Source organism: Pelobates fuscus, chromosome 6, assembly GCF_036172605.1.
Source record: "Pelobates fuscus isolate aPelFus1 chromosome 6, aPelFus1.pri, whole genome shotgun sequence".
NCBI lineage: Eukaryota > Metazoa > Chordata > Amphibia > Anura > Pelobatidae > Pelobates > Pelobates fuscus.
Genome location: NC_086322.1, coordinates 6,894,593 through 6,908,864, shown reverse-complemented (window position 1 = coordinate 6,908,864; position 14,272 = coordinate 6,894,593). Strand labels below are relative to the sequence as shown.

The 14,272-nt window shown below is 35.3% G+C and overlaps 8 non-coding genes across 8 annotated transcripts; all 8 read left to right on the top strand.

Annotated features, from left to right (window-relative positions):
• The first annotated feature begins 846 nt into the window (after positions 1–846).
• Positions 847–918, top strand: TRNAP-UGG (transfer RNA proline (anticodon UGG)). Its single transcript has one exon. It is a non-coding gene; the product is annotated as a tRNA-Pro (tRNA).
• A 1,076-nt stretch (positions 919–1,994) lies between these two features.
• TRNAP-CGG (transfer RNA proline (anticodon CGG)) lies at positions 1,995–2,066 on the top strand. Its single transcript has one exon. It is a non-coding gene; the product is annotated as a tRNA-Pro (tRNA).
• A 1,060-nt stretch (positions 2,067–3,126) lies between these two features.
• Positions 3,127–3,198, top strand: TRNAP-CGG (transfer RNA proline (anticodon CGG)). The gene has a single exon. It is a non-coding gene; the product is annotated as a tRNA-Pro (tRNA).
• A 1,060-nt stretch (positions 3,199–4,258) lies between these two features.
• Positions 4,259–4,330, top strand: TRNAP-CGG (transfer RNA proline (anticodon CGG)). Its single transcript has one exon. It is a non-coding gene; the product is annotated as a tRNA-Pro (tRNA).
• Positions 4,331–7,583: 3,253 nt separating this feature from the next.
• TRNAP-UGG (transfer RNA proline (anticodon UGG)) lies at positions 7,584–7,655 on the top strand. Its single transcript has one exon. It is a non-coding gene; the product is annotated as a tRNA-Pro (tRNA).
• Positions 7,656–9,812: 2,157 nt separating this feature from the next.
• TRNAP-CGG (transfer RNA proline (anticodon CGG)) lies at positions 9,813–9,884 on the top strand. Its single transcript has one exon. It is a non-coding gene; the product is annotated as a tRNA-Pro (tRNA).
• A 2,162-nt stretch (positions 9,885–12,046) lies between these two features.
• On the top strand, positions 12,047–12,118 carry TRNAP-CGG (transfer RNA proline (anticodon CGG)). The gene has a single exon. It is a non-coding gene; the product is annotated as a tRNA-Pro (tRNA).
• A 1,060-nt stretch (positions 12,119–13,178) lies between these two features.
• TRNAP-CGG (transfer RNA proline (anticodon CGG)) lies at positions 13,179–13,250 on the top strand. Its single transcript has one exon. It is a non-coding gene; the product is annotated as a tRNA-Pro (tRNA).
• The last annotated feature ends 1,022 nt before the right edge of the window (positions 13,251–14,272 follow it).

The window sequence follows — 14,272 nt, the reverse complement described above, 5'->3', positions numbered from 1 at the left end:
GTATGAGAGAAATCATAAAAAATGTGTAGTTTTCAATATCAACCCTTTAAAATCAATGGTTAATCGTAAGTCATTAATGCAAGTCCTAACTGCTCAGATGACGCTTTTAAGACTGCAAAGTCTTTCTTAAGACTGCAAAATCTTTGTTAACAACAAAAAAAGGGGAAAAAAATATATGCTTTGACATACGGAATTCTATTTTTATTCATACATAGACATGTTCAAATATGTGTTGGAGAGGGTAGGTCCAAATCAAATTCCTTCCAGTACACGCCTGAATGTATCGATGAATAAAACTGTAGAGGTAAATTCAAGGCTGTCGTTATGTTCCACTGTGGATTCAAGTTATGGAACCAGGACAACCTCCCCAAACATTATTTTGCACAAGACTATTTATAATTAATTTCTCCTCTCAACATCTTTACTTTATTTTCAACATGGTGATAGCATGCAGAATATGAGAAAGAAAAAGAAATCCTACAAGTGCTTTTCCAACATATATTTGAACCACAAATTTCTCCTCTTGTACATGTTGAAATTCTGAAATGTTAGTGTTACATTCAAAAATAGGTTATTGTGAATCTACTCCTTTTTTCCCCTAACTCTTCAAATCCACATGTTATGATAAATCAGTCCTGCTCTAGTGCTGCCCGACCTGCTCAAATACCTCCTTCAAATTAGAAATGTAATATCAAACATGTAAATGATATTGGGAAAAAAGATCCTATTGAGGAATTTTAAAATCCCCACTTCAAAACAAAAACTTTGTGGATATTTTGAGAACACGTACGCTGTCTGCTGCGTTAGTCTAGCATTTTTTCCTGAGGCCCAACATGGAAGCGTAATGGCTCGTTGGTCTAGGGGTATGATTCTCGCTTTGGGTGCGAGAGGTCCCGGGTTCAAATCCCGGACGAGCCCATGCATTCAGTGGTTTTCTTTTGAAACACGTAGCTTCGAACTGTGTTTAAAATAGTCAGCAAAAAGCACTTATAGCAAAACCCTTCAAGTGCTCCAAAGAGAAGATGTTGGCATGCCACCATCAATATATATATATATATATATATATATATATTTCCTGGTGCTTCTGATATCACCTTTCAAAGCTAACAGCTTATATTAATACACGTTTAGCTTTTACTTAGAAATGTATGAGAGAAATCATAAAAAATGTGTCGTTTTAAATATCAACCCTTTAAAATCAATGGTTTATCGTAAGTCATTAATGCAAGTCCTAACTGCTCAGATGACGCTTTTAAGACTGCAAAGTCTTTCTTAAGACTGCAAAATCTTTGTTAACAACAAACAAAGGGGAAAAAAATATATGCTTTGACATACGGAATTCTATTTTTATTCATACATAGACATGTTCAAATATGTGTTGGAGAGGGTAGGTCCAAATCAAATTCCTTCCAGTACACGCCTGAATGTATCGATGAATAAAACTGTAGAGGTAAATTCAAGGCTGTCGTTACGTTCGGCTGTGGATTCAAGTTATGGAACCAGGCCAACCTCCCCAAACATTATTTTGCACAAGACTATTTATAATTAATTTCTCCTCTTAACATCTTTACTTTATTTTCAACATGGTGATAGCATGCAGAATATGAGAAAGAAAAATAAATCCTACAAGTGCTTTTCCAACATATATTTGAACCACAAATTTCTCCTCTTGTACATGTTGAAATTTTGAAATGTTAGTGTTACATTCAAAAAAAGGTGATTTGTGAATGTACTCCTTTTTTCCCCTAACTCTTCAAATCCACATGTTATGATAAATCAGTCCTGCTCTAGTGCTGCCCGACCTGCTCAAATCCCTCCTTCAAATTAGAAATGTAATATCAAACATGTAAATTATATTGGAAAAAAAAGATCATATTGAGGAATTTTAAAATCCCCACTTCAAAACAAAAACTTTGTGGATATTTTGAGAACACAAACGCTGTCTGCTGCGTTAGTCTAGCATTTTTTCCTAAGGCCCAACATGGAAGCGTAATGGCTCGTTGGTCTAGGGGTATGATTCTCGCTTCGGGTGCGAGAGGTCCCGGGTTCAAATCCCGGACGAGCCCACGCATTCAGTGTTTTTCTTTTGAAACACGTAGCTTCGAACTGTGTTTAATATAGTCAGCAAAAAGCACTTATAGCAAAACCCTTCAAGTGCTCCAAAGAGAAGATGTTGGCATGCCACCATCAATATATATATATATTTCCTGGTGCTTCTGATATCACCTTTCAAAGCTAACATCTTATATTAATACACGTTTAGCTTTTACTTAGAAATGTATGAGAGAAATCATAAAAAATGTGTCGTTTTAAATATCAACCCTTTAAAATCAATGGTTTATCGTAAGTCATTAATGCAAGTCCTAACTGCTCAGATGACGCTTTTAAGACTGCAAAGTCTTTCTTAAGACTGCAAAATCTTTGTTAACAACAAACAAAGGGGAAAAAAATATATGCTTTGACATACGGAATTCTATTTTTATTCATACATAGACATGTTCAAATATGTGTTGGAGAGGGTAGGTCCAAATCAAATTCCTTCCAGTACACGCCTGAATGTATCGATGAATAAAACTGTAGAGGTAAATTCAAGGCTGTCGTTACGTTTGGCTGTGGATTCAAGTTATGGAACCAGGCCAACCTCCCCAAACATTATTTTGCACAAGACTATTTATAATTAATTTCTCCTCTTAACATCTTTACTTTATTTTCAACATGGTGATAGCATGCAGAATATGAGAAAGAAAAATAAATCCTACAAGTGCTTTTCCAACATATATTTGAACCACAAATTTCTCCTCTTGTACATGTTGAAATTTTGAAATGTTAGTGTTACATTCAAAAAAAGGTGATTTGTGAATGTACTCCTTTTTTCCCCTAACTCTTCAAATCCACATGTTATGATAAATCAGTCCTGCTCTAGTGCTGCCCGACCTGCTCAAATCCCTCCTTCAAATTTGAAATGTAATATCAAACATGTAAATTATATTGGAAAAAAAAGATCATATTGAGGAATTTTAAAATCCCCACTTCAAAACAAAAACTTTGTGGATATTTTGAGAACACGTACGCTGTCTGCTGCGTTAGTCTAGCATTTTTTCCTAAGGCCCAACATGGAAGCGTAATGGCTCGTTGGTCTAGGGGTATGATTCTCGTTTCGGGTGCGAGAGGTCCCGGGTTCAAATCCCGGACGAGCCCATGCATTCAGTGTTTTTCTTTTGAAACACGTAGCTTCGAACTGTGTTTAATATAGTCAGCAAAAAGCACTTATAGCAAAACCCTTCAAGTGCTCCAAAGAGAAGATGTTGGCATGCCACCATCAATATATATATATATATTTCCTGGTGCTTCTGATATCACCTTTCAAAGCTAACATCTTATATTAATACACGTTTAGCTTTTACTTAGAAATGTATGAGAGAAATCATAAAAAATGTGTTGTTTTCAATATCAACCCTTTAAAATCAATGGTTTATCGTAAGTCATTAATGCAAGTCCTAACTGCTCAGATGACGCTTTTAAGACTGCAAAGTCTTTCTTAAGACTGCAAAATCTTTGTTAACAACAAACAAAGGGGAAAAAAATATATGTTTTGACATACGGAATTCTATTTTTATTCATACATAGACATGTTCAAATATGTGTTGGAGAGGGTAGGTCCAAATCAAATTCCTTCCAGTACACGCCTGAATATATTGATGAATAAAACTGTAGAGGTAAATTCAAGGCTGTCGTTACGTTCGGCTGTGGATTCAAGTTATGGAACCAGGCCAACCTCCCCAAACATTATTTTGCACAAGACTATTTATAATTAATTTCTCCTCTTAACATTTTTACTTTATTTTCAACATGGTGATAGCATGCAGAATATGAGAAAGAAAAATAAATCCTACAAGTGCTTTTCCAACATATATTTGAACCACAAATTTCTCCTCTTGTACATGTTGAAATTTTGAAATGTTAGTGTTACATTCAAAAAAAGGTGATTGTGAATGTACTCCTTTTTTCCCCTAACTCTTCAAATCCACATGTTATGATAAATCAGTCCTGCTCTAGTGCTGCCCGACCTGCTCAAATCCCTCCTTCAAATTAGAAATGTAATATCAAACATGTAAATGATATTGGAAAAAAAGATCACATTGAGGAATTTTAAAATCCCCACTTCAAAACAAAAACTTTGTGGATATTTTGAGAACACAAACGCTGTCTGCTGCGTTAGTCTAGCATTTTTTCCTAAGGCCCAACATGGAAGCGTAATGGCTCGTTGGTCTAGGGGTATGATTCTCGCTTCGGATGCGAGAGGTCCCGGGTTCAAATCCCAGACGAGCCCATGCATTCAGTGTTTTTCTTTTGAAACACGTAGCTTCGAACTGTGTTTAATATAGTCAGCAAAAAGCACTTATAGCAAAACCCTTCAAGTGCTCCAAAGAGAAGATGTTGGCATGCCACCATCAATATATATATATATATTTCCTGGTGCTTCTGATATCACCTTTCAAAGCTAACATCTTATATTAATACACGTTTAGCTTTTACTTAGAAATGTATGAGAGAAATCATAAAAAATGTGTTGTTTTCAATATCAACCCTTTAAAATCAATGGTTTATCGTAAGTCATTAATGCAAGTCCTAACTGCTCAGATGACGCTTTTAAGACTGCAAAGTCTTTCTTAAGACTGCAAAATCTTTGTTAACAACAAACAAAGGGGAAAAAAATATATGTTTTGACATACGGAATTCTATTTTTATTCATACATAGACATGTTCAAATATGTGTTGGAGAGGGTAGGTCCAAATCAAATTCCTTCCAGTACACGCCTGAATATATTGATGAATAAAACTGTAGAGGTAAATTCAAGGCTGTCGTTACGTTCGGCTGTGGATTCAAGTTATGGAACCAGGCCAACCTCCCCAAACATTATTTTGCACAAGACTATTTATAATTAATTTCTCTTCTTAACATCTTTACTTTATTTTCAACATGGTGATAGCATGCAGAATATGAGAAAGAAAAATAAATCCTACAAGTGCTTTTCCAACATATATTTGAACCACAAATTTCTCCTCTTGTACATGTTGAAATTTTGAAATGTTAGTGTTACATTCAAAAAAAGGTGATTGTGAATGTACTCCTTTTTTCCCCTAACTCTTCAAATCCACATGTTATGATAAATCAGTCCTGCTCTAGTGCTGCCCGACCTGCTCAAATCCCTCCTTCAAATTAGAAATGTAATATCAAACATGTAAATGATATTGGAAAAAAAGATCCCATTGAGGAATTTTAAAATCCCCACTTCAAAACAAAAACTTTGTGGATATTTTGAGAACACAAACGCTGTCTGCTGCGTTAGTCTAGCATTTTTTCCTAAGGCACAACATGGAAGCGTAATGGCTCGTTGGTCTAGGGGTATGATTCTCGCTTTGGGTGCGAGAGATCCCGGACGAGCCCATGCATTCAGTGTTTTTCTTTTGAAACACGTAGCTTCGAACTGTGTTTAATATAGTCAGCAAAAAGCACTTATAGCAAAACCCTTCAAGTGCTCCAAAGAGAAGATGTTGGCATGCCACCATCAATATATATATATTTCCTGGTGCTTCTGATATCACCTTTCAAAGCTAACATCTTATATTAATACACGTTTAGCTTTTACTTAGAAATGTATGAGAGAAATCATAAAAAATGTGTCGTTTTCAATATCAACCCTTTAAAATCAATGGTTTATCGTAAGTCATTAATGCAAGTCCTAACTGCTCAGATGACGTTTTTAAGACTGCAAAATCTTTGTTAACAACAAACAAAGGGGAAAAAATATATGTTTTGACATACGGAATTCTATTTTTATTCATACTTAGACATGTTCAAATATGTGTTAGAGAGGGTAGGTCCAAATCAAATTCCTTCCAGTACACGCCTGAATGTATCGATGAATAAAACTGTAGAGGTAAATTCAAGGCTGTCGTTACGTTCGGCTGTGGATTCAAGTTATGGAACCAAGCCAACCTCCCCAAACATTATTTTGCAAAGGACTATTTATAATTAATTTCTCCTCTCAACATCTTTACTTTATTTTCAACATGGTGATAGCATGCAGAATATGAGAAAGAAAAATAAATCCTACAAGTGCTTTTCCAACATATATTTGAACCACAAATTTCTCCTCTTGTACATGTTGAAATTTTGAAATGTTAGTGTTACATTCAAAAATAGGTGATTGTGAATCTACTCCTTTTTTCCCCTAACTCTTCAAATCCACATGTTATGATAAATCAGTCCTGCTCTAGTGCTGCCCGACCTGCTCAAATCCCTCCTTCAAATTAGAAATGTAATATCAAACATGTAAATGATATTGGGAAAAAAGATCCTATTGAGGAATTTTAAAATCCCCACTTCAAAACAAAAACTTTGTGGATATTTTGAGAACACGTACGCTGTCTGCTGCGTTAGTCTAGCATTTTTTCCTAAGGCCCAAAATGGAAGCGTAATGGCTCGTTGGTCTAGGAATAGGATTCTCGCTTTGGGTGCGAGAGGTCCCGGGTTCAAATCTTTTGAAACATGTAGCTTCGAACTGTGTTTAAAATAGTCAGCAAAAAGCACTTATAGCAAAACCCTTCAAGTGCTCCAAAGAGAAGATGTTGGCATGTCACCATCAATATATATATATTTCCTGGTGCTTCTGATATCACCTTTCAAAGCTAACATCTTATATTAAAACACGTTTAGCTTTTATTTAGAAATGTATGAGAGAAATCATAAAAAATGTGTCGTTTTCAATATCAACCCTTTAAAATCAATGGTTTATCGTAAGTCATTAATGCAAGTCCTAACTGCTCAGATGACGCTTTTAAGACTGCAAAGTCTTTCTTAAGACTGCAAAATCTTTGTTAACAACAAACAAAGGGGAAAAAAAATATATGTTTTGACATACGGAATTCTATTTTTATTCATACTTAGACATGTTCAAATATGTGTTGGAGAGGGTAGGTCCAAATCAAATTCCTTCCAGTACACGCCTGAATGTATCGGAGAATAAAACTGTAGAGGTAAATTCAAGGCTGTCGTTACGTTCGGCTGTGGATTCAAGTTATGGAACCAGGCCAACCTCCCCAAACATTATTTTGCACAAGACTATTTATAATTAATTTCTCCTCTCAACATCTTTACTTTATTTTTAACATGGTGATAGCATGCAGAATATGAGAAAGAAAAAGAAATCCTACAAGTGCTTTTCCAACACATATTTGAACCACAAATGTCTCCTCTTGTACATGTTGACATTTTGAAATGTTAGTGTTACATAAAAAAAAGGTGATTGTGAATGTACTCCTTTTTTCCCCTAACTCTTCAAATCCACATGTTATGATAAATCAGTCCTGCTCTAGTGCTTCCCGACCTGCTCAAATCCCTCCTTCAAATTAGAAATGTAATATCAAACATGTAAATGATATTGGGAAAAAAAGATCCTATTGAGGAATTTTAAAATCCCCACTTCAAAACTAAAACTTTGTGGATATTTTGAGAACACGTACGCTGTCTGCTGCGTTAGTCTAGCATTTTTTCCTAAGGCCCAACATGGAAGTGTAATGGCTCGTTGGTCTAGTGGTATGATTCTCGCTTTGGGTGCGAGAGGTCCCGGGTTCAAATCCCGGACGAGCCCATGCATTCAGTGGTTTTCTTTTGAAACACGTAGCTTCGAACTGTGTTTAATATAATCAGCAAAAAGCACTTATAGCAAAACCCTTCAAGTGCTCCAAAGAGAAGATGTTGGCATGCCACCATCAATACATATATATATATTTCCTGGTGCTTCTGATATCACCTTTCAAAGCTAACATCTTATATTAATACACGTTTAGCTTTTACTTAGAAATGTATGAGAGAAATCATAAAAAATGTGTCGTTTTCAATATCAACCCTTTAAAATCAATGGTTTATCGTAAGTCATTAATGCAAGTCCTAACTGCTCAGATGACGTTTTTAAGACTGCAAAGTCTTTTTTAAGACTGCAAAATCTTTGTTAACAACAAACAAAGGGGAAAAAATATATGTTTTGACATACGGAATTCTATTTTTATTCATACATAGACATGTTCAAATATGTGTTGGAGAGGGTAGGTCCAAATCAAATTCCTTCCAGTACACGCCTGAATGTATCAATGAATAAAACTGTAGAGGTAAATTCAAGGCTGTCGTTACGTTCGGCTGTGGATTCAAGTTATGGAACCAGGCCAAACTCCCCAAACATTATTTTGCACAAGACTATTTATAATTAATTTCTCCTCTTAACATCTTTACTTTATTTTCAACATGGTAATAGCATGCAGAATATGAGAAAGAAAAATAAATCCTACAAGTGCTTTTCCAACATATATTTGAACCACAAATTTCTCCTCTTGTACATGTTGAAATTTTGAAATGTTAGTGTTACATTCAAAAATAGGTGATTGTGAATGTACTCCTTTTTTCCCCTAACTCTTCAAATCCACATGTTATGATAAATCAGTCCTGCTCTAGTGCTGCCCGACCTGCTCAAATCCCTCCTTCAAATTAGAAATGTAATATCAAACATGTAAATGATATTGGGAAAAAAATATCCTATTGAGGAATTTTAAAATCCCCACTTCAAAACAAAAACTTTGTGGATATTTTGAGAACACAAACGCTGTCTGCTGCGTTAGTCTAGCATGTTTTCCTAAGGCCCAACATGGAAGTGTAATGGCTCGTTGTTCTAGGGGTATGATTCTCGCTTCGGGTGCAAGTAGTCCCGGGTTCAAATCTTTTGAAACATGTAGCTTCGAACTGTGTTTAAAATAGTCAGCAAAAAGCACTTATAGCAAAACCCTTCAAGTGCTCCAAAGAGAAGATGTTGGCATGTCACCATCAATATATATATATTTCCTGGTGCTTCTGATATCACCTTTCAAAGCTAACATCTTATATTAATACACGTTTAGCTTTTACTTAGAAATGTATGAGAGAAATCATAAAAAATGTGTCGTTTTCAATATCAACCCTTTAAAATCAATGGTTTATCGTAAGTCATTAATGCAAGTCCTAACTGCTCAGATGACGCTTTTAAGACTGCAAAGTCTTTCTTAAGACTGCAAAATCTTTGTTAACAACAAACAAAGGGGAAAAAATATATGTTTTGACATACGGAATTCTATTTTTATTCATACTTAGACATGTTCAAATATGTGTTGGAGAGAGTAGGTCCAAATCAAATTCCTTCCAGTACACGCCTGAATGTATCGATGAATAAAACTGTAGAGGTAAATTCAAGGCTGTCGTTACGTTCGGCTGTGGATTCAAGTTATGGAACCAGGCCAACCTCCCCAAACATTATTTTGCACAAGACTATTTATAATTAATTTCTCCTCTCAACATCTTTACTTTATTTTTATCATGGTGATAGCATGCAGAATATGAGAAAGAAAAAGAAATCCTACAAGTGCTTTTCCAACATATATTTGAACCACAAATTTCTCCTCTTGTACATGTTGAAATTTTGAAATGTTAGTGTTACATTCAAAAAAGGTGATTGTGAATCTACTCCTTTTTTCCCCTAACTCTTCAAATCCACATGTTATGATAAATCAGTCCTGCTCTAGTGCTGCCCGACCTGCTCAAATCCCTCCTTCAAATTAGAAATGTAATATCAAACATGTAAATGATATTGGGAAAAAAAGATCCTATTGAGGAATTTTAAAATCCCCACTTCAAAACAAAAACTTTGTGGATATTTTGAGAACACGTACGCTGTCTGCTGCGTTAGTCTAGCATTTTTTCCTAAGGCCCAACATGGAAGCGTAATGGCTCGTTGGTCTAGGGGTATGATTCTCGCTTCGGGTGCGAGAGGTCCCGGGTTCAAATCCCAGACGAGCCCATGCATTCAGTGTTTTTCTTTTGAAACACGTAGCTTCGAACTGTGTTTAATATAGTCAGCAAAAAGCACTGATAGCAAAACCCTTCAAGTGCTCCAAAGAGAAGATGTTGGCATGCCACCATCAATATATATATATATATATTTCCTGGTGCTTCTGATATCACCTTTCAAAGCTAACATCTTATATTAATACACGTTTAGCTTTTACTTAGAAATGTATGAGAGAAATCATAAAAAATGTGTCGTTTTCAATATCAACCCTTTAAAATCAATGGTTTATCGTAAGTCATTAATGCAAGTCCTAACTGCTCAGATGACGCTTTTAAGACTGCAAAGTCTTTCTTAAGACTGCAAAATCTTTGTTAACAACAAACAAAGGGGAAAAAATATATGTTTTGACATACGGAATTCTATTTTTATTCATACATAGACATGTTCAAATATGTGTTGGAGAGGATAGGTCCAAATCAAATTCCTTCCAGTACACGCCTGAATATATCGATGAATAAAACTGTAGAGGTAAATTCAAGGCTGTCGTTACGTTCGGCTGTGGATTCAAGTTATGGAACCAGGCCAACCTCCCCAAACATTATTTTGCACAAGACTATTTATAATTAATTTCTCCTCTTAACATCTTTACTTTATTTTCAACATGGTGATAGCATGCAGAATATGAGAAAGAAAAATAAATCCTACAAGTGCTTTTCCAACATATATTTGAACCACAAATTTCTCCTCTTGTACATGTTGAAATTTTGAAATGTTAGTGTTACATTCAAAAAAGGTGATTGTGAATGTACTCCTTTTTCCCCCTAACTCTTCAAATCCACATGTTATGATAAATCAGTCCTGCTCTAGTGCTGCCCGACCTGCTCAAATCCCTCCTTCAAATTAGAAATGTAATATCAAACATGTAAATGATATATGGAAAAAAATATCCTATTGAGGAATTTTAAAATCCCCACTTCAAAACAAAAACTTTGTGGATATTTTGAGAACACAAACGCTGTCTGCTGCGTTAGTCTAGCATGTTTTCCTAAGGCCCAACATGGAAGTGTAATGGCTCGTTGGTCTAGGGGTATGATTCTCGCTTCGGGTGCAAGTGTTCCCGGGTTCAAATCTTTTGAAACATGTAGCTTCGAACTGTGTTTAATATAGTCAGCAAAAAGCACTTATAGCAAAACCCTTCAAGTGCTCCAAAGAGAAGATGTTGGCATGCCACCATCAATATATATATATATTTCCTGGTGCTTCTGATATCACCTTTCAAAGCTAACATCTTATATTAATACACGTTTAGCTTTTACTTAGAAATGTATGAGAGAAATCATAAAAAATGTGTCGTTTTCAATATCAACCCTTTAAAATCAATGGTTTATCGTAAGTCATTAATGCAAGTCCTAACTGCTCAGATGACGCTTTTAAGACTGCAAAGTCTTTCTTAAGACTTCAAAATCTTTGTTAACAACAAACAAAGGGGAAAAAAATGTATGTTTTGACATACGGAATTCTATTTTTATTCATACTTAGACATGTTCAAATATGTGTTGGAGAGGGTAGGTCCAAATCAAATTCCTTCCAGTACACGCCTGAATGTATCGATGAATAAAACTGTAGAGGTAAATTCAAGGCTGTCGTTACGTTCGGCTGTGGATTCAAGTTATGGAACCAGGCCAACCTGCCCAAACATTATTTTGCACAAGACTATTTATAATTAATTTCTCCTCTCAACATCTTTACTTTATTTTTAACATGGTGATAGCATGCAGAATATGAGAAAGAAAAATAAATCCTACAAGTGCTTTTCCAACATATATTTGAACCACAAATTTCTCCTCTTGTACATGTTGAAATTTTGAAATGTTAGTGTTACATTCAAAAATAGGTGATTGTGAATCTACTCCTTTTTTCGCCTAACTCTTCAAATCCACATGTTATGCTAAATCAGTCCTGCTCTAGTGCTGCCCGACCTGCTCAAATCCCTCCTTCAAATTAGAAATGTAATATCAAACATGTAAATGATATTGGGAAAAAAAGATCCTATTGAGGAATTTTAAAATCCCCACTTCAAAACTAAAACTTTGTGGATATTTTGAGAACACAAACGCTGTCTGCTGCGTTAGTCTAGCATTTTTTCCTAAGGCCCAACATGGAAGCGTAATGGCTCGTTGGTCTAGGGGTATGATTCTCGCTTCGGGTGCGAGAGGTCCCGGGTTCAAATCCCAGACGAGCCCATGCATTCAGTGTTTTTCTTTTGAAACATGTAGCTTCGAACTGTGTTTAATATAGTCAGCAAAAAGCACTTATAGCAAAACCCTTCAAGTGCTCCAAAGAGAAGATGTTGGCATGCCACCATCAATACATATATATATATTTCCTGGTGCTTCTGATATCACCTTTCAAAGCTAACATCTTATATTAATACATGTTTAGCTTTTACTTAGAAATGTATGAGAGAAATCATAAAAAATGTGTCGTTTTCAATATCAACCCTTTAAAATCAATGGTTTATCGTAAGTCATTAATGCAAGTCCTAACTGCTCAGATGACGCTTTTAAGACTGCAAAGTCTTTCTTAAGACTGCAAAATCTTTGTTAACAACAAACAAAGGGGAAAAAATATATGTTTTGACATACGGAATTCTATTTTTATTCATACATAGACATGTTCAAATATGTGTTGGAGAGGATAGGTCCAAATCAAATTCCTTCCAGTACACGCCTGAATGTATCGATGAATAAAACTGTAGAGGTAAATTCAAGGCTGTCGTTATGTTCGGCTGTGGATTCAAGTTATGGAACCAAGCCAACCTCCCCAAACATTATTTTGCACAAGACTATTTATAATTAATTTCTCCTCTCAACATCTTTACTTTATTTTCAACATGGTGATAGCATGCAGAATATGAGAAAGAAAAATAAATCTTACAAGTGCTTTTCCAACATATATTTGAACCACAAATTTCTCCTCTTGTACATGTTGAAATTTTGAAATGTTAGTGTTACATTCAAAAATAGGTGATTGTGAATCTACTCCTTTTTTTCCCTAACTCTTCAAATCCACATGTTATGATAAATCAGTCCTGCTCTAGTGCTGCCCGACCTGCTCAAATCCCTCCTTCAAATTAGAAATGTAATATCAAACATGTAAATGATATTGGGAAAAAAAGATCCTATTGAGGAATTTTAAAATCCCCACTTCAAAACAAAAACTTTGTGGATATTTTGAGAACACGTACGCTGTCTGCTGCGTTAGTCTAGCATTTTTTCCTAAGGCCCAACATGGAAGCGTAATGGCTCGTTGGTCTAGGGGTATGATTCTCGCTTCGGGTGCGAGAGGTCCCGGGTTCAAATCCCGGACGAGCCCATGCATTCAGTGTTTTTCTTTTGAAACACGTAGCTTCGAACTGTGTTTAATATAGTCAGCAAAAAGCACTTATAGCAAAACCCTTCAAGTGCTCCAAAGAGAAGATGTTGGCATGCCGCCATCAATATATATATATATTTCCTGGTGCTTCTGATATCACCTTTCAAAGCTAACATCTTATATTAATACACGTTTAGCTTTCACTTAGAAATGTATGAGAGAAATCATAAAAAATGTGTCGTTTTCAATATCAACCCTTTAAAATCAATGGTTTATCGTAAGTCATTAATGCAAGTCCTAACTGCTCAGATGACGCTTTTAAGACTGCAAAGTCTTTCTTAAGACTTCAAAATCTTTGTTAACAACAAACAAAGGGGAAAAAAATGTATGTTTTGACATACGGAATTCTATTTTTATTCATACTTAGACATGTTCAAATATGTGTTGGAGAGGGTAGGTCCAAATCAAATTCCTTCCAGTACACGCCTGAATGTATCGATGAATAAAACTGTAGAGGTAAATTCAAGGCTGTCGTTATGTTCGGCTGTGGATTCAAGTTATGGAACCAGGCCAACCTGCCCAAACATTATTTTGCACAAGACTATTTATAATTAATTTCTCCTCTCAACATCTTTACTTTATTTTTAACATGGTGATAGCATGCAGAATATGAGAAAGAAAAATAAATCCTACAAGTGCTTTTCCAACATATATTTGAACCACAAATTTCTCCTCTTGTACATGTTGAAATTTTGAAATGTTAGTGTTACATTCAAAAAAAGGTGATTGTGAATGTACTCCTTTTTTCCCCTTACTCTTCAAATCCACATGTTATGCTAAATCAGTCCTGCTCTAGTGCTGCCCGACCTGCTCAAATCCCTCCTTCAAATTAGAAATGTAATATCAAACATGTAAATGATATTGGGAAAAAAAGATCCTATTGAGGAATTTTAAAATCCCCACTTCAAAACTAAAACTTTGTGGATATTTTGAGAACACAAACGCTGTCTGCTGCGTTAGTC